Here is a 19,211-nt window from a genome sequence, read left to right as displayed (position 1 = left end):
AGCAGCTCAAATTAATTGTTTAACATTATGTTTAATTATTAATTTTATAATTAATTTATTATCATTTCCATTTAATTTAATATTCTTCTGTGGCGCGAGATTTATCCAACTCCAACATTGCATTAGAAATGCTTCTGATTCTCTTCTGCTTGTATTTATATTGACATGTACAAAGAAAAAAAAATAACAGTTCAGGCGCAGTTGCATATAATGTGCTATACTGTATTTATCAACCTGCAAACCAATGTCTGGCAAACATAGCAATTTGTATGCAAGGTAATAATATATGTACTCAAGTTCTTACACTACATGGTGGTTGCTGCAGACTGCTTTTCTGTTCAGCCTCATACAACAGCATTAGGCTGTGCTGTTCATTATGCTGATAAACCTCAATTATCTCATGTTTTTTATTCTATCATCTGGTTAAAAATGTATGCAGCCAGCACTTTATGGACTTTTCATAAAACCACAGGACACAGTAGCAATGTAGGGGCCAGCAAATGGAACTACAGTGCACAGCAGGGAACCAGGGATACGACACTTCTGGTAATGTGTCAGATGCTGAAGATTCTAAAGGCTACTGTAGCTCTGTACATTAAGGCTGGGTTCACACTTATGAGATGCATGACCCTTTTGTCCGCACTGGAATCGGATCGAGTGGGTGTTCAGACCCATGCGATCCGATGCCATCCAATTTCACAGTTCTCACTCAGTCATTAACCTTATATTGACACTTGCAGCTGTTCGCAGAGAGCAGTGTGAACTGCCTGCAAGTCTGATGCGATGCAGGAACCCGAACCGGAATCGCTGTGGTTCCTGCATCACAACATTGTGAACCCAGCCTAAGTGTGTATAATAACCATGGCAGTGCTAAGTGGTACGTTTTTAATCTGGCTCTTATTGAGTTTGCCTATCTCAGAATGCCAGTGTAACTCCTAACTTTCCCAAAATATCAATTCCTAGAACTGCCACAAGAATTTACTTGTATGAGGAGATTTGACTTAAAGAGGAACTGCAGTCTGCTCACATATTTTGTGATTAAAACATCTATACAAAAATGTTTTACCTTTTAATTTCTATTTTAAACTGAATGGGTTGTTTTACAAGCTGATCTTTTACAATCACTTTAATGCCCCGCTGCCCCAAATATTACATTTTTCTTTAATAAAAAATGAACAACTTCTTCTTTTCGTTTTTGTTGTTGAGATATATATTTTAAAAAGAGTTAATTTTCTGGCATTTTTGTTTCATGATGCATGATCTAGGGAAATTTGTCAAGTGGACCCATTCACACTATTACTTTGCGGCAGGTTCTTACATTGATGATTCAAATGCCTCGTACACACGGCCGGACTTTCCGAGAAAAACAGTCAGACTGGCTTTTTTTCTCGGAAAGTCCAGCCGTGTGTATCCTCCTTCGGACTTTTTTTCTCGGAAGTGCGACGGACCTTAGATAGAGAACTTGTTCTGTTTTTGTCCGACGAGGTCACGGCGGACTTTTGCACGGTCAAAAGTCTGACTGTGTGTACGAGGCATTAGTGGTACCCCAATGCTCCTTGCTGATGGACACATGTTTACGTTGTGCTGCCAGAAGTGGTCAATTTTTAGTGTGTTCTGGTGGTGCAGCAGATAGTCTATTGAAACAAAATAGATTGCCTTACCCCCAACACACACTGGCATATGGCATAATGCACAGTAACATACTGCAGCAATGTGAATGGGCCCTCAGTCTATAAAATCTTCTGCAGATCCACTCAGACTAGCAAGCTAAATTTAACTACTTGGTAACCGCCCTATAGCCGAAATACGGCTACAAGGCGGTTCCCTAACTCTAGGAGGGCGTCAATATACGTCCTCCCAGAGAGTCAGATCACCGGCGCTCGCTGGGTCCACGGGACCCGCAGCAACACGTATCGCAGTAAGGAGCCAATGGAAGCGGCTCCTTACCACGTGATCGCGCCGTCCAATGAAGGCGCGATCACTTGTAAACAAACCGGCGTCATGTAATGACGCCGGTTCCTCCCTCTCCTCTCTGTACCGTTCGGTACAGTGTGAGAGGAGAGGGAGGGGGGGGGGATCGGGCGGCAGCAGCAGCCGCCGCACTGTGGGCTGGATCTGTGACAATTGCAGTCACAGATCCAGCCATCCCTGCGCAATACTCTGCAATAAAAAAAAAATGATAAGCGCTAAAGTAAAGTAAAGTGCAATACTCTGCAATACCCCCCATACTCTGCAATACCCCCCCCCCATACTCTGCAATACCCCCCCCCCCATACTCTGCAATACCCCCCCCCCCATACTCTGCAATACCCCCCCCCCATACTCTGCAATACCACCCCATACTCTGCAATACCCCCCCATACTCTGCAATACCCCCCCCATACTCTGCAATACCCCCCCATACTCTGCAATACCCCCCCCCCATACTCTGCAATACCCCCCCCCCATACTCTGCAATACCCCCCCATACTCTGCAATACCACCCCCCCCCCATACTCTGCAATACCACCCCATACTCTGCAATACCACCCCATACTCTGCAATACCCCCCCATACTCTGCAATACCCCCCCATACTCTGCAATACCCCCCCATACTCTGCAATACCCCCCCATACTCTGCAATACCCCCCCATACTCTGCAATACCCCCCCAATACTCCGCAATACCCTCAATACTCCAATACCTTGCAATACGTCGCCTATGGGGATTTTTAAGTAGCAACGTTTGGCGCAATTTCACGAGCGTGTGCAATTTTGAAGGGTGACATGTTGGGTATCTATTTACTCGGCGTAACTTCTTTCATATTATGCAAAAACATTGGGCTAACTTTACTGTTTTTTTTTTTTTAAGCACAAAACAGTTTTTTTTTTAAAAACACGCGTTCAAAAAATTGCTGCGAAAATACCGTGCAAGATAAAAAGTTGCAACAACCGCCATTGTATTCTCTAGGGTATTTGAAAAAAAAACATATATAATGTTTTGGGGTTCTATGTAATTTTTTAGCAAATAAATGATGATTTTTACATGTAGGAGAGAAATGTCAAAATTGGCCTGGGTGCTCCAGAACGCCTGATGGTGCTCCCTGCACGTTGGGCCTCCGTATGTGGCCACGCTGTGTAAAAGTCTCACACATGTGGTATCGCCATACTCGGGAGGAATAGCAGAATGTGTTTTGGGGTGTAATTTGTAGTATGCATATGATGTGTGTGAGAAATAACCTGCTAATATGACAGAAACTAGAATTTTTTTTTTATTTTTACAGAATTTTCAGTCTTTTTTCTTTTATAGCGCAAAAAATAAAAACCGCAGAGGTGATCAAATACCACCAAAAGAAAGCTCTATTTGTGTGAAAAAAAGGACAAAAATTTCAGATGGGTACAATGTTGTATGACTGAGTAATTGTCATTCAAATTGTGAGAGCACCGAAAGCTGAAAATTGGTCTGGTGATTAAGGGGGTTTTCGTGCCCAGTGGTCAAGTGGTTAACACTACTGTAGCAATTATGGTTTAATTTATCTTCCAAGTTCCTGATGTTGCATTTTAAAAAGTAAGAGTCTCGGTACACGCTTGAAAGTGTAATGTTACAAGAACTCTCTGGCCAGGCCTTTGCCTTTTTGTTTTTACTTCCATAGAGGAGATCAGAACATGGTGTTGGAACAAAGTTTCCACAGAATAATTAGCTGTGTGCCAGAGGTGTATAATTTTGGGAGCAAAAAAAAAAAAGATCTGAATTTATCCCGAGTTAGTATTACATTACTGTTTCAATATACAAGGTCTGCTGGTCACAACCTCAGCACTGTACCTGCTAGTCACATGCAGCTTTTTTTCAATCAATTGCAAGATTTTTAGTTAAGTTTACATAAAGTTTTGCTGAAAAGAAATGTACAAAGACAACCATTCAATTCAGGATTAGTCACCATGGAGACTGAAATGTGGTAACTGAGCCGGGGGAGGTTGCAGTGCTCTCCGTTTCCTACCAGCTGTCATGTGCAAACTCTAAAGCAAGATCTCCAGCCAAAATATAGACGGGTATCAGCACTAAGAAATCATATCTATATTTTTTATAAATTGGTACAAGTATCGCGCTATAAAAGAAGAACTTAATCCCTCAAACTAGATGACAGATGCTTGGCTCCCTTTAGGGAGCCGGACAGAGGCATAACAGGATGCTTTGTAGTAAAACCTGGATTATTGGTAAACCCCCTCCTTATGTTATTGCAGTGTGATGTAAAATAAAGTATTAAAAGTGCTGTCAGCAAAGTGTGTGCCTAGCATAACTAAATCATGTGCAAGTAGAAGTTGTTTTAAAGATGACTTTTTCATACTACATAATAAAAAGAAAAATATTTGTAACTCATACATTACAGGGCATAGGACAAAGGTATATTGGGTTATGCTGCTGCCTTTAGTATATCGGGCACTGACAAAACAAAGCAATAAGAAAGTAAGAACAGCCCAGTATGACCCCTCTCACTCCCGTCATGGCTCAGTTTTTTGCTAGTGTCCCAGGAGATGTCCTTTCTCCTCTCAGAAGGAAAACATTTTCTTTATATCAAAATTTATTTTTCAACTAGCAAGTTTCTTTAATTTCTCATTTTGCAGCTTTCCGGTTCAGCTGATCTTCAGTTCTGCAACACAAAAAAAGGGGGGGGGAGAACTAATCGCCAGTATTGCCGATTTGTTTCCATGGATCTTATCTTTTACCCGAAAGACTGACTTAACATTCCTTGTTTTGAACAGAACTTCTATATGCATCGACCATCTTGGTAGAAACAGAGCTTAGTTTCCATATGTCGATACTCTCGGCAGCAAATCTTCACTTTTTGAGTTCAGGTTCATTTTAAGCACATACAAATTCAGAAAAGGCTGAAACTTCTGCTTTCACTATTTATGTGTAAACAGGCTTTTTAATAACTAATGTCTCTTTATCCTTGAATCCAACTCTTTGCCTATTATCTCTGGGCCATGACCTTCCTGACTGATTTTTACTTAAAGTTATCTAAAGCAATAGCTTTTTTTGGTGAGATTAGGGAGTGGATATAACCCTGGAATATTTTTTTGTCTTCTGAGTCCCATTGGATAGATTTTTCTTTAACTTTTTGTCCTGTAGAGACAGCAGGAAGTGAGAAGATTTTGTATGTTTCCAAGGGTGACAACTCAACATTTGGATTTTCCCTCATTCCCTGTTTCAGTGACAATTGTTGCTAGGACAAATAGAGGGATATATTTCCCCAGTGGTGACACAGATGGCAAGAAAAACCTGACAGGGGAACACCCTGCAACCACACCCCTGGTCCCTGGTATACTTCCATGGCTGATGAACCTGTCAGTGCCCACACAGCCGGCGTGACGGTTCAGGGATTTAAAAACCCCATCCTTCTTCCTCTTCTTTCTGTAGGGTGTCCAGGATGGATCAGAGTGATTCTAATTGGTCAACGCCGACCAGTGATCGCTTTGACCAATCGGATTACTGAAAGTTCTACAGAAAGAGAGAAAAAAAAGTGAGGATTTCAAATTCTCAGACTGCTACACTGACTTTGTGGGCACTAACAGCCCGTTACCCACAGAGGTAGAAACAGCTGGGAGGGATTAGTGTATTCACCTTTTTCATTTTTTTCTGGAAAATTGAACTTACACTTTAAGGCTGGCAGTGAGATAGGGTAGTGATTATCACTTGCATTTTTTCTGCAGAACTGTGACATTCAAATCATTATGCACTTTGGCACAGATCTCTCTTATTTGACCTATGAGCAGGGCTGATTGCCATATAACAATACAGGCACTATTTAAATTTAAGGAAACATCTAGCATGCAAGGTTGACATGAGCTATCCCCAGTAAGATTTATCCCTGGTAAGATTTATCAAGCCCAGTGTTATTTAAAAAAAAGTATGAAAGAATGTTAAGATGCATTAGAGGAGCTCCAGCCTCCCCTCAAAACATTGTGGCCCAGATTCACGTAGGGCGGCGTAAATTTAAGCGGGCATAGCGTATCGTATTTACGCTACCCCGCCGCAACTTAGAGAGACAAGTGCAGTATTCACAAAGCACTTGCGTCTAAAGTTACGGCGGTGTAGCGTAAATGTGCCGGCGTAAGCGCGCCTAAATCAAATGAGGAAGAGGTGGGCGTGTTTTATGCAAACTAATCATGACCCCACGTAAATGAAGTTTCGCAAGGAACGGCGCATGCGCGCGCATGCTTAGTATCACGTTGAATTTTGAAAGTAAATTACCCCCGCTCAATGCTTAGTCGATGTGAACGTAACCTACGCACAGCCCCATTCACGGACGACTTACGCAAACAACGTAAAATACGACGCTGTTCGTACGTTTCCGATGTCCATACATAACATGACTTACCCCTGCTTTATGAGGAGTAACTTTACGCCGGCGTATGTCTTACGTAAACGACGTATCTTGATACGCCGGGCGCACGTACGTTCGTGAATCGGCATATCTAGCGAATTAGCATATTCGACGCGGAAATATACAGAAGCACCACCTAGTGGCCAGCGCAAATATGCACCCTAAGATACGACGGCGTAGGAGACTTACGCCACTTGTATCTAGGCAACTGTGAGGCGTATCTGATTCTATGAATCAGGCACCGAGTTGCGACAGCCCGCACTCTGAGTTACGACGGCGTATCTGGAGATACGCCGACGTAACTCCTTTGTTAATCCGGGCCTGTGAATGTAAACCCTCACATATTCCCAGTGAAGTGAACAATCGAAAATGAAGATGAAACAAATCTCCCTACATAGGTTCTACATGCATATCTGCTGTCTTCAGCTTGCTACATTCTGTAGGAAGTTCACATTGTGTTGTGTTAGAAATTTTCTCTTCCTGTTTAACACTGGGAGTGAAGTCTTGGCATGCACTGAGTGACAGTTGATTGGAGGAAAGGCACACACCCCCACTCCACGTAGGCAGAGGAAGGAAGGAATGCGCTGTGAATAGACCAGCTCTCTGCTAATCTCTTTATAACACCCACCCCGACACAAATTTCAGGCTGTCTTTATCTCAGTTGTCGGTGAACTTGTCAGAAGTTATCATGCTGATAACAGAAGAACAGAGTAGCAGAAAGACACGGGACTTAGTGCTTTTGAGAGAGCAAAGAAAACACTGCATATATACATTTGTGCTCAAAAGTTTACATACCCTGGCAGAATTAGATTTCTTGGCCATTTTTCAGAGAATATAAATAGCACAAACACATTTCTTTCATTCATGGTTAGTGTTGGCTAAATGGCTGAAGCCATTTATTATCAATCAACTGTGTTTACTCTTTTTAAATCATAATGACAACAGAAATTACCCAAATGACCCTGATCAAAAGTTAACATGCCCTGGTGATTTTGGCCTGATAACATGCACACAAGTTGACACAAAGGGGTTTGCATGGCTATTAAAGGTGACTATCTTCACCTGTGATCTGTTTGCTAGTTATTAGTGTGTGTGCGTATAAAAGGTCAATGAGTTTCTGGACTCTTGACAGACCCTTGCATCTTTCATCCAGTGCTGCAATGATGTTTCTGGATTCTGAGTCATGGGGAAAGCAAAAGAATTGTCATAGGATCTGCGGCAAAAGGGAGTTGAACTGTATAAAACGGGAAAGGGATATAAAAAGATATCCAATGAATTGAGAATGCCAATCAGCAGTGTTCAAACTCTAATCAAGAAGTGGAAAATGAGGGGTTCTGTTGAAGCCAAACCACAGTCGGGTAGACCAACTAAAATTTCAGCCACAACTGCCAGGAAAATTGTTCGGGATGCAAAGAAAAACCCACAAATAACTTTAGGTGAAATACAAGACTCTCTGAAAACATGTGGTGTGGCTGTTTCAAGATGCACAATAAGGAGACACTTCAAGAAAGATGAGCTGCATGGTCGAGTCACCAGAAGAAAGCCATTACTATGCAAATGCCACAAAGTATCCTTCTTACAATACGCCAATCTGAACAGAGACAAGTCTCAAACTTTCTGGCACAAAGTCATTTAGAGTAATAAGATCAAAATGTTGCTTTTTGGCCACAACCATAAACGCTACATTTGGAAGCGTCAACAAGGTCTATGATGAAAGGTACAAAGGTAGATCGCTGATATTTTGGGGTTGTGTGAGCTACAATGGCACAGGAAATTTGGTCAAAATTGATGGCAAGATGAATGCAGTATGTTATCCAAAATTTATGGAGGAACATTTGCATTCATCATCCAGGAAGCTGCGCATGGGACGTACTTGGCCATTCCAAACTGACAATGATACAAAACACAAGGCCAAGTCGACCTGTCATTGGCTACAGCAAAATAAAGTGAAGATTCTGCAGTGGCCATCTCAGTCTCCTGACCTCAATATCATTGAGCCACTCTGGGGAGATCTCAAACGTGTAGTTCATGCAAGACAGCCCAAGAATTTACAGGAACTGGAGGCTTTTTGCAGAGAGGAATGGGGCAGCTTTTACCATCTGAAAAGATAAAAAGCCTTATCCACAAATACCACAAAAGACGTCAAGCTGTCATTGATGTTAAAGGGGGCAATACACTGTATCAAGAACTGGGGTATGTAAACTTTTGATCAGGGTTATTTAGCTAGTTTCTGTTGTTATAATGATTTAAAAAGAGTAAACACAGTTTATTGATAATAAATAGCTTTAGCCAAACACTATCCTTGAGTGAAAGAAAAGTTTTCGTGTTATCATTCACATTCTCTGAAAAATGGCCAAGAAATCATAAATTCTGCCAGGGTATGTAAATTTATGAGCACAACTGTATGTGCCTAATTCAAATTTCATGAATCAGGTTTACATCCACTTTAAAAGTCATCAGCTACAAATCCTGTAGCTGCTGACTTTTAATATATTTAATATATATTGTCTTCACCCAAGCTGATTCTTCAGTCCATTTCTGGTCCAGGCGCTAGAATGTTGGCTAAGGGAAACCAGCAGTGAAGCCCTGTAGTTTTCAAGACTGCACATGCCACGCTGCCCTTTGTGAACGGCCCTTCGGTCTTCTGGGACCTGCGATGTGTCCCAGAAGGCTGTGGGGGAAGGAGGGGACATCATAACCAGGTATCGCCCCCCCCCCCCCAAAAAAAGTTCCAATTGTTAAAAAGTAGGGTGAAGGATGCAAGCAAGTGGAATGTCCCCTTTTGGGTGAGGTTCCGCTTTAATGACAGGTGGTAGAGAGAGAAACTATTAAATGCTTGCAGGAACCTGGCAGTGGAAGAATAATATGGTTACTAAACCATATGCACAAAAGTTAGTGAACGTTAGTGTGCAGGCTGGCAAATAAGTTATGCCCAACTAACCTCTTGTAACTAAGGCTAGCTTAACTGATATTTTTTCTCAGATCAGTTTCTATGGTCAAATAAAGACAATAGTTGACGCTTTTAATCTGTTCTGGTCAGGCAACAATAAAATATGACAGAGGTTCTAGCCTTTTTCCACTGTATGCAAAACAAATTAATAATAAAAAAAAGTTGTTGGAAGAAGGATGAAAGTTTGCTTTCTCCATACTCTGTCTAGACATTGTAACTCCAAAAAAAGTTGTTAATTGGTTTTGCATGTAGTGGGGAAGAGCTGGAAGAAACTATATCATGTTTTAATTGCTGATTTCCTTTCAGTAGAAACTTACAGAGCAAGAAAAGCCTAAGAAAGGGTCTAACCTTTCCCCATGCTTTTTAAAAATTAAGTGGTTTATTGCTTTATGTATGCCAACCTAAATATAAAATATATTTGGGCGGCACAGTGGTGTAGTGGATAGCACTTTCACCTAGCAGTAAAAGGGTCGCTGGTACGAATCCCAACCATGTCACCACCTCCCTGGAGTTTGCATGTTCTCCCTGTGCCTGCATGGGTTTCCTCCGGGTACTCCAGTTTCCTCCCACACTCCAAAGACATGCTGGTAGGTTAATTGGATCCTGTCTAAATTGTCCCTAGTATATGAATGTGAGTTAGGGACCTTAGATTGTAAGCTCCTTGAGGGTAGGGACTAATGTAAATTTAAAAAAATTATATGGAAAGCGCTGCGTAAATTGACAGTGCTTTATGAGTACTAATAATAATGATATTTGATCTTTAACCACTTGACGTCGCCGCACCGTCGAAATACGTCCACAAGGTGGCTCTCCTAGGCGAGATCACGTTATATGACGTCCTGCCTATTAGCCGCCACTAGGGGCGCACGCCCCCGACTCCCGTGCGTGTGCCCGGCGGGCGCGATCGCCGCCGGGCACACGCGATCGCTCGGTACAGAGCGGGGAACGGGAGCTGTGTGTAAACACACAGCTCTCGTTCCTGTCAGCAGGGGAAATGCTGATTTTCTGTTCATACAATGTATGAACAGAAGATCAGTGTTTCCCCTAGTGAGGCCACCCCCCCCCCCCCCACAGTAAGAACACACCCAGGCATACTTAACCCCTTCCCCGCCCCCTAGTGTTAACCCCTTCACTGCCAGTGGCATTTTTATAGTAATCTAATGCATTTTTATAGCACTGATCGCTATAAAAATGCCAATGGTCCCAAAAATGTGTCAAAAATGTCCGAAGTGTCCGCCATAATGTCGCAATACCGAAAAAAAAATCGCTGATCGCCGCCATTACTAGTAAAAAAAAATATTAATAAAAATGCCATAAAAATACCCCCTATTTTGTAAACGCTATAACTTTTGCGCAAACCAATCAATAAACGCTTATTGCGATTTTTTTTTACGAAAAATATGTAGAAGAATACGTATCGGCCTAAACTGAGGAAAAAAAATGTTTTTTTATATATTTTTGGGGGATATTTATTACAGCAAAAAGTAAAAAATATTCATTTTTTTCAAAATTGTCGTTCTATTTTTGTTTATAGCGCAAAAAATAAAAAACGCAGAGGTGATCAAATACCACCAAAAGAAAGCTCTATTTGTGGGAAAAAAAGGACGCCAATTTTGTTTGGGAGCCACGTCGCACGACCGCGCAATTGTCTGTTAAAGCGACGCAGTCCCGAATCGCAAAAAGTACTCTGGTCTTTGGGCAGCAATATGGTCCGGGGGGTAAGTGGTTAAACTGTATGTAAAGCCAAAACCCTTTTTTTGGGGGTTTTGGATAGAGTGAGAGTATTAGAACCCTGCTCAGGTTTACTACTGTCAGTGTCCCAGATGAGGAGGGTTACCCTCTTTATTTGCCCTGGTAAGTATTTCTCAGCAATTCCTCCTATGGGGACACCAGTTCCAGTGGCAACTGTCATGTTATGTTTCTGGAACAGGAAGTGAAGGGAAATCTCTGGGACACAGATGACAAAAAAAAACTCCAAAACTGACAGGGTCTTAACCATTCTCTAACCATTTGATGTGTGGCTTCATTGGTAAATTGGGGGAAAAGGTTATAATATATTAGCACAAAGAATTCTGGCAAGCTGAAAGGCACATTTGACGCTTACATTTTAGGCACCTTGAAAGTTATTCAGTTTTGCCTGCCAAAAAGTGGTACATGATTCCTGTTTTGCTAAATCTGATTGTAGGTTGGCAAATCATGTGAATGCCCAGGTTTAGTTACTTTGGATATATGAAAATTTGTTATTTAACTTCATTAACATAAGCTTGTGAGTTTATTTTACTCTGAAAGGTTAGAAAAACATTGAGAGAAAAATGTTACTGTTCTGAAATTTAGAAGATTGAGTACAATAGTGACAAACATTTAGTTATTTTCTAGCTTATTTTATCTTATGTATTTTGTAAGGAAAACATCACATTGGCATAATCACAGATAGCCATATATTTATTATAGCATACTTTACTGTATTGTTTATATGTACCGGGAGGCACATTATAAATGTGAACATGTAAGTAATACCTATTAACTATAAAGTTATATTGATAATACTGTACTTTTTTAACACAAAGTTGTCAATCTATAAGATAGTTCTAACACACAGCATGGACATACTTGGAGTTAAACCCTAAAATACATTCTGCTACTCCTCCCGAGTATGGGGATATCACATGTGTAAAATGTTTTTAATGTCTGAACTGATTTTGTACCCAACATTGCAACATGTGTAATGCAAAATCAACCAACACTGTATAGAAAACAATGTACTGTAATCATTACCACTGTATAAGTCGTCAGTGAATATAGCATAGTGTAGCTTCACCTACAGCAGTCCCTGTTCCTAAAAGCCAAGCAGGCCTAACCCACTGGTACACGACTGCCCCATAGCACAATGCTATATTCACTGCTCAGGAAGTACAGGAAGCTGAACAAAGGGTAAACAAAAGATTACATGTGGTTCTTGTAGTGCAGTTGTCCACAAAGGATGGGTGGAACTGGTGTATTGCAGAAATGTAGCCAGTGGGACATGCAGATAGGTCAGTTCTGGTGCCAGGCAGAGACATGGACAGCAAACAGGAAAAGGATTGGTCCAGGCAGCAGGCAGAGACATGGTCAGCAACAGCCAAAGGAATCATCCAGGCAGAGACATGGTCAACACAGCCTAAGGATTGGTCCAGACAGCAGGCAGGAACTTGGTTCATTAATAGACCTGGGTCATTAGAGGCAGCAGACAGGGATGCGGTCAGCAAATAGTCCAAGTATATCCAGGCAGCATACAGGAACATGGACCATAAACAGGCCAGGGTCAGTACAGGCAGCAGACAGGTGTGGTCAATAAATGACCAAAAGATTGGTCCAGGCAGCAGTCAGGAACATGGTCCATAAACAGGCCAGAGTTGGTCCAGGCTGAGACGTGGTCAGTACGTAGCAAATAGCCAAAGGCTTGGTCTAGGCAGAAGGCAGAAACATCCAGGCTTAGGGCCTTGGTCAGGTTAGACCTGGACACAGGGATAGAGGCTTCTTCCCACCCAAATCTCTTCTAAGCCTCAACTCCAGACCTTGATCCGGAAATTACAAAACTCGAAGAAAACCCCAAAAATTGTTTTCTCCACGTGAGACCCCCATGTTGTCTTGAATGGCACTATTACAGTGCCATTTACAGATTCCCCACTGACTGGTGGTGTCCGCCCCATGTTAAAGGGTCCTAAACAATAATTTATCCTCCTTTTGTGGATGTTTTTTCCTTGTCTTTAGAAGAGGGGTTCAGGATTAACTTTAATTTTATAATTTCTGTTTAGGGCAAGCCTTAACTTTTTTTCATAAGTTATAGAATATATAAATACGGGCTTACACACACAGGAGTATATACAAAGAAACTCCCACTTAAAGCGCTACACCATAGAAACGGTAAACCACAGTGTTCTGTGTGATTAAAAAGTTTCACAAAAACACACACCCGTGCGGCTGTCAACCACTAAGGAGACATGGGCAAAAAGCAAAAGAACAAAAAAATAAAAAAATACAGCGCACAAGGGTTAAAGCGGGAGTTCACCCATTTAAAAAAAAAAAAAAAAATCTCCCCTTAGCTTCCTGCTCGTTCGGTCTAGGGGAATCGGCTATTTATATTAAAATATGTGCAGTACTTACCCGTTTTCGAGCTGCATCTTCTTCCGTCGCTTCCGGGTATGGGTCTTCGGGAGCGGGCGTTCCTTCTTGATTGACATTCTTCCGAGAGGCTTCTGACGGTCACATCCATCGCGTCACTCGTAGCCGAAAGAAGCCGAACGTCGGTGCGGCTCTATACTGCGCCTGCGCACCGACGTTCGGCTTCTTTCGGAAAATCGTGACGCGATGGATGCGACCGTCGGAAGCCTCTCGGAAACCTGTCAATCAAGAAGGAACGCCCATTCCCGAAGCCCATACCCGGAAGCGACGGAGAGGATGCGTCTCGTAAACGGGTAAGTACTGCACATATTTTAAAATAAATAGCCGATTCCCCTAGTAATAACGAGCAGGAATCTAAGGGGGAAAAGTGCCCTCTAAGGGTGAACCCCCGCTTTAAGTAAATGTCACTTTATAGTCTAAAATATAATATAGAAAAACATATATGCATGAATAATTGAAATAGCCGCAAATAGCACACAGGAAAATAGAACATTAAAAATCTAATAAAAAATCTAATAAAAATAGTCCACAATACATAGGCAGAAGTTCATGTGGAGATGGTAGAGTGAAAACACATACACTTCGGGGGAGATGTTAAAAATTGATCCAAATGGTGTGCATACACTAGTATGCAGAGGTGATACAATACCTCTTGAGGTATCGTATCACCTCTGCATACTAGTGTACTAGTGTATGCACACCATTTGGATCAATTTTTATCCAAATGGTGTGCATACACTAGTATGCAGAGGTGATACGATACCTCTTGAGGTATCGTATCACCTCTGCATACTAGTGTACTAGTGTATGCACACCATTTGGATCAATTTTTAACATCTCCCCCGAAGTGTATGTGTTTTCACTCTACCATCTCCACATGAACTTCTGCCTATGTATTGTGGACTATTTTTATTAGATTTTTTATTAGATTTTTAATGTTCTATTTTCCTGTGTGCTATTTGCGGCTATTTCAATTATTCATGCATATATGTTTTTCTATATTATATTTTAGACTATAAAGTGACATTCACTTAACCCTTGTGCGCTGTATTTTTTTGTTCTTTTACACACACAGGAGCATATTATCATATCAAACACCTTCATTTTTTCCACTGCAAAGTCTTATGTTTCATCATCTGGCTCTGTGTTCCAGAAAATGCTCAATAGGTGTGCTAAAAACCCCTTTTTGTTATTGAAGTGTGCAGGACCTAAGGTCTCTGGTTAATCAATTTTAATAAACGGGGACTTCAGCAAAAGTGCAAGGCTGATGCTTCACTGAGTGCATGTTTGTTAGGGTTTGCTATGGCATCTGGAAACATTGGATGGACTTTAGGAAACTGGACACCAGCTAGAGCAGGGTTGTCAAACTCAATTTCATCATGGGCCGCATCAGCATTATGATTGTCCTCAAAAGGGGCGGTTTTATCTGTAAGATTAGATGTCCAGCGCACCTCTCCCCTTACATTAGATGTCAAGAGCCACCCCACCATCAGAAGTTGAGTCTTCTACTCTCCCTTACATCACAGTTCATCCCCTTTCCTTATGCTGCTGCTGGGAAGAAGCTGGATGCATTGCTTGAAAGCAGAAAGTAGGAGTCTGGAGGAGGACCAGAGGAGGGCTGGAGCTCTCCTGCAGGAGAGGTACGTGGGCCACATGAAATGGTCAGGAGGGTCGTATTCAGCCTGTGGACTTTGTGTTTGACACCTGTGACCTAGAGCCTTATGCCTCATACACACGACCGTTTTCCTCTGCAAAAACCATCAAGAAACCAGCTGGCAGAGCTTTTTTGCAGAGAAAAACGGTTGTGTGTATGTTTTTCGTCGAGAAAACTGTTGTGGATCTCGACGAGAAAAAAGAGAACATGCTCTCTTTTTTTCTTGTCGGGAGTCTCAATTTTCTGGTTGTGGTTCTCGTCGGGCTGGTTTACGACGAGAAACGCGTTAGTGTGTATGCTTAGAAACCCGCGCATGCTCAGAATAAAGTATGAGATGGGAGCGCACCTTCGGTAAAAGTAGTGTTCGTAATGGAGATAGCACATTCGCCACACTGTAACAGACTGAAAAGCGCGAATCGTCTCTCACAACTTTTACTTAACACGCGGTAACGTGAGATTAGCAAAAGCAGCACCAAGGGTGGCGACAGTGGAATCGAACTTCCCCTTTATAGTGCCGTTGTACGTGTTGTACGTCACCGCGTTTGAGAACGACGAGATTTTGTCTCGACAGTGTGTATGCAAGGAAAGCTTGTCAAGAACCTCGTCGAGAAAAACAACGTTTCTTTTACGACGAGATTCTCGGTCGTGTGTACGAGGCCTTAGGGTAAACACTATCCTAGAATTCTTTTTACATTTTTATTGCTCAGAGTTTTTGGGGTTTTGTAAATGTTGATAGGGTGAGTCCCGAAATTGGCAACAAAAATTGTGAAAGGTCTAGGGGATAAAGGCCCAGATTCTCAAAAGAGATACGACAGCGCATCTCCAGCTACGCCGTCGTATCTCTGCATAGCGCCGTCGTATCTATGCGACTGATTCTTAGAATCAGTTACGCATAGATATTCATTAGGTCCAACAGGCGTAAGTCTCTTACGCCGTCGGATCTTAACTGCAATTTTTTTTTGCCCGCTAGGTGGCGCTTCCATCGATTTCCCTGTGGAGTATGCAAATTGGCTAGATACGCGAATTCCCGAACGTATGCGCGGCCGACGCAGTAAAGTTACGACTTTTACGTTAGGCTTTTCCCGGCATAAAGTTGCCCCTGGGTCTATGAGGCGCAGCCAATGTTAAGTATGGCCGTCGTTCCCGCGTCGAAAATTTAATAATTTACGTCGTTTGCGTAAGTCGTCCGTGAATGGGGCTGGACGTCATTTACGTTCACATCGAAACCAATGACGTCCTTGCGACTTCATTTGGAGCAATGCACACTGGAATATTTTAGGGACGGCGCATGCGCAGTTCGTTCGGCGCGGGGACGCGCTTCATTTAAATGAAACACGCCCCCTACTCGCCGAATTTGAATTCCGCCGGGTGATTTATGCTACGCCGCCACAACTTTACAGGCAAGTGCTTTGTGAATAAAGCACTTGCCTGAAAAACTTGCGGCGGAGTAACGTAAATGAGATACGTTACGCCCGCACAGAGATACGCCGATCTCTTGTGAATCTGCCCCAAAGTGTACAGTCTGAGGAAACCTTTAAATTCATAAAAGTTGTGAATAAGGTTCGGGGAGGGGGGGCAGTATTTTCAATAGGAGGCCAAGATCAAGAACATGGGGAATTGACCTCAAACTAGCAGGAGGAAAGGTCAAAACTAACCTTAGAAAGTATTATTTTACAGATAGAGTAGTTGATGCTTGGGATAGACTTCCAGCAGAGGTAGCGAGTCGGGCAACAGTAAGTGGATGAATGCTTGGACCAAACGTTGATCTGTACTCGGCTAAATAAAAATTAGTAGATTTGATGGACCACTTTGTCTTCTTCTGCCATCAGTCTCCTATGTCCCTATAATATATATATTAGTAAAAAAAAAAGTTAAAATGAATTCAAGTTGTGGTTTATACATTATAGTAGCATATGAGGTATTTATTTTTCAGGCATGTTAACCTAAATCACAGTACATACAGTGCCTTGCGAAAGTATTCGGCCCCCTTGAACTTTGCGACCTTTTGCCACATTTCAGGCTTCAAACATAAAGATATAAAACTAATTTTTTTTGAAGAATTTTTTTGAAGAATCAACAAGTAAGTGTGAAAGAGAACCTGGTTGATGGAGAGTGTGATGAGGCTGAAGCATTATGGGTGGAACTGCATACAGATGTGCGTAGTTCAAAATTAATCATTGGAGTTTGTTATAAACCACCCAATGTTAATGAGGAGGTGGAGACTCAGCTCCTTGCACAGATGGAAAGGGCTGGGATGGTGATAATAATGGGGGATTTTAACTACCCAGAAATTGACTGGAATAATGGCACTTCTGGGACAGTTAAAGGACAAAAATTTAAAAACCTATTGCAGGACAATTTTATGGTGCAGTTTATTGAGGCCCCAACTAGGAATGATGCTCTGTTGGACCTGATAATCTCAAACCATGCAGAGCTTATTACTAATGTTCAGATAAAGGAACACCTGGGTAGCAGTGATCATAACATGATTTCATTTAATGTTAACTATAAGCAAGAAATACATACAGGAAATATTAAAACACTAAATTTTAAGAGAGCAAATTTTCCAAGGATGAGGGCTGCTCTCCAGGACTTGGACTGGGAGGGACTATTGGCATTGATGAACACAGAACAGAAATGGGAATTCTTCAAAAAGACTGTGTGGAACCTCACTGCAAAGTATGTTCCCAATAAGTTTAAAAGGATAAAAATAAAACCTCGGGGGATCAGGAAGGAATTTTTTCCCCTGCTGTAGCAAATTGGATCATGCTCTGCTGGGGTTTTTTGCCTTCCTCTGGATCAACTGTGGGTATGGAGTTGGGTGTATAGGATTGTACTGTGTTTTTTATTTTGTTTGTTTATTTTTTGTGGTTGAACTGGATGGACTTGTGTCTTTTTTCAACCTGACTAACTATGTAACTATGTAAGTGGGACACAATCATGAAGTGGAACGAAATTTATTGGATATTTCAAACTTTTTTAACAAATAAAAAACTGAAAAATTGGGCGTGCAAAATTATTCAGCACCTTTACTTTCAGTGCAGCAAACTCTCTCCAGAAGTTCAGTGAGGATCTCTGAATGATCCAATGTTGACCTAAATGACTAATGATGATAAATAGAATCCACCTGTGTGTAATCAAGTCTGCACTGTGATAGTCTCAGAGGTCCGTTTAAAGCGCAGAGAGCATCATGAAGAACAAGGAACACACCAGGCAGGTCCAAGATACTGTTGTGGAGAAGTTTAAAGCCGGATTTGGATACAATAAAATTTCCCAAGCTTTAAACATCCCAAGGAGCACTGTGCAAGCGATAATAATGAAATAGGAGTATCAGACCACTGCAAATCTAGGAAGACCTGGCCGTCCCTCTAAACTTTCAGCTCATACAAGGAGAAGAGCTGAGGTGGGAGACTCTGTCCATAGGACAACAATCAGTCGTATACTGCACAAATCTGGCCTTTATGGAAGAGTGGCAAGAAGAAAGCCATTTCTTAAAGATATCCATAAAAAGTGTTGTTTAAAGTTTTCCACAAGCCACCTGGGAGACAAACCAAACATGTGGAAGAAGGTGCTCTGGTCAGATGAAACCAAAATCGAACTTTTTGGCAACAATGCAAAATGTTATGTTTGGCGTAAAAGCAACACAGCTCATCACCCTGAACACACCATCCCCACTGTCAAACATGGTGGTGGCAGCATCATGGTTTGGGCCTGCTTTTCTTCAGCAGGGACAGGGAAGATGGTTAAAATTGATGGGAAGATGGATGGAGCCAAATACAGGACCATTCTGGAAGAAAACCTGATGGAGTCTGCAAAAGACCTGAGACTGGGACGGAGATTTGTCTTCCAACAAGACAATGATCCAAAACATAAAGCCAAATCTACAATGGAATGGTTCACAAATAAATATATCCAGGTGTTAGAATGGCCAAGTCCAGACCTGAATCCAATCGAGAATCTGTGGAAAGAACTGAAAACTGCTGTTCACAAACGCTCTCCATCCAACCTCACTGAGCTCGAGCTGTTTTGAGAGGAGGAATGGGCAAAAATTTCAGTCTCTCGATGTGCAAAACTGATAGAG

General features: G+C 41.9%; 1 protein-coding gene across 2 annotated transcripts in view; it reads left to right on the top strand.

Annotated features, from left to right (window-relative positions):
* Nucleotides 1-19,211, top strand: part of ERCC6L2 (ERCC excision repair 6 like 2) — a 167,358-nt gene that overhangs the window by 115,264 nt on the left and 32,883 nt on the right. The window lies entirely within an intron of this gene.

This window comes from Rana temporaria, chromosome 1 (genome assembly GCF_905171775.1).
Source record: "Rana temporaria chromosome 1, aRanTem1.1, whole genome shotgun sequence".
Taxonomy (NCBI): Eukaryota; Metazoa; Chordata; class Amphibia; order Anura; family Ranidae; genus Rana; species Rana temporaria.
Note: the sequence above shows the minus strand (reverse complement) of the source record. Positions and strands in the feature narration are given on the sequence as shown.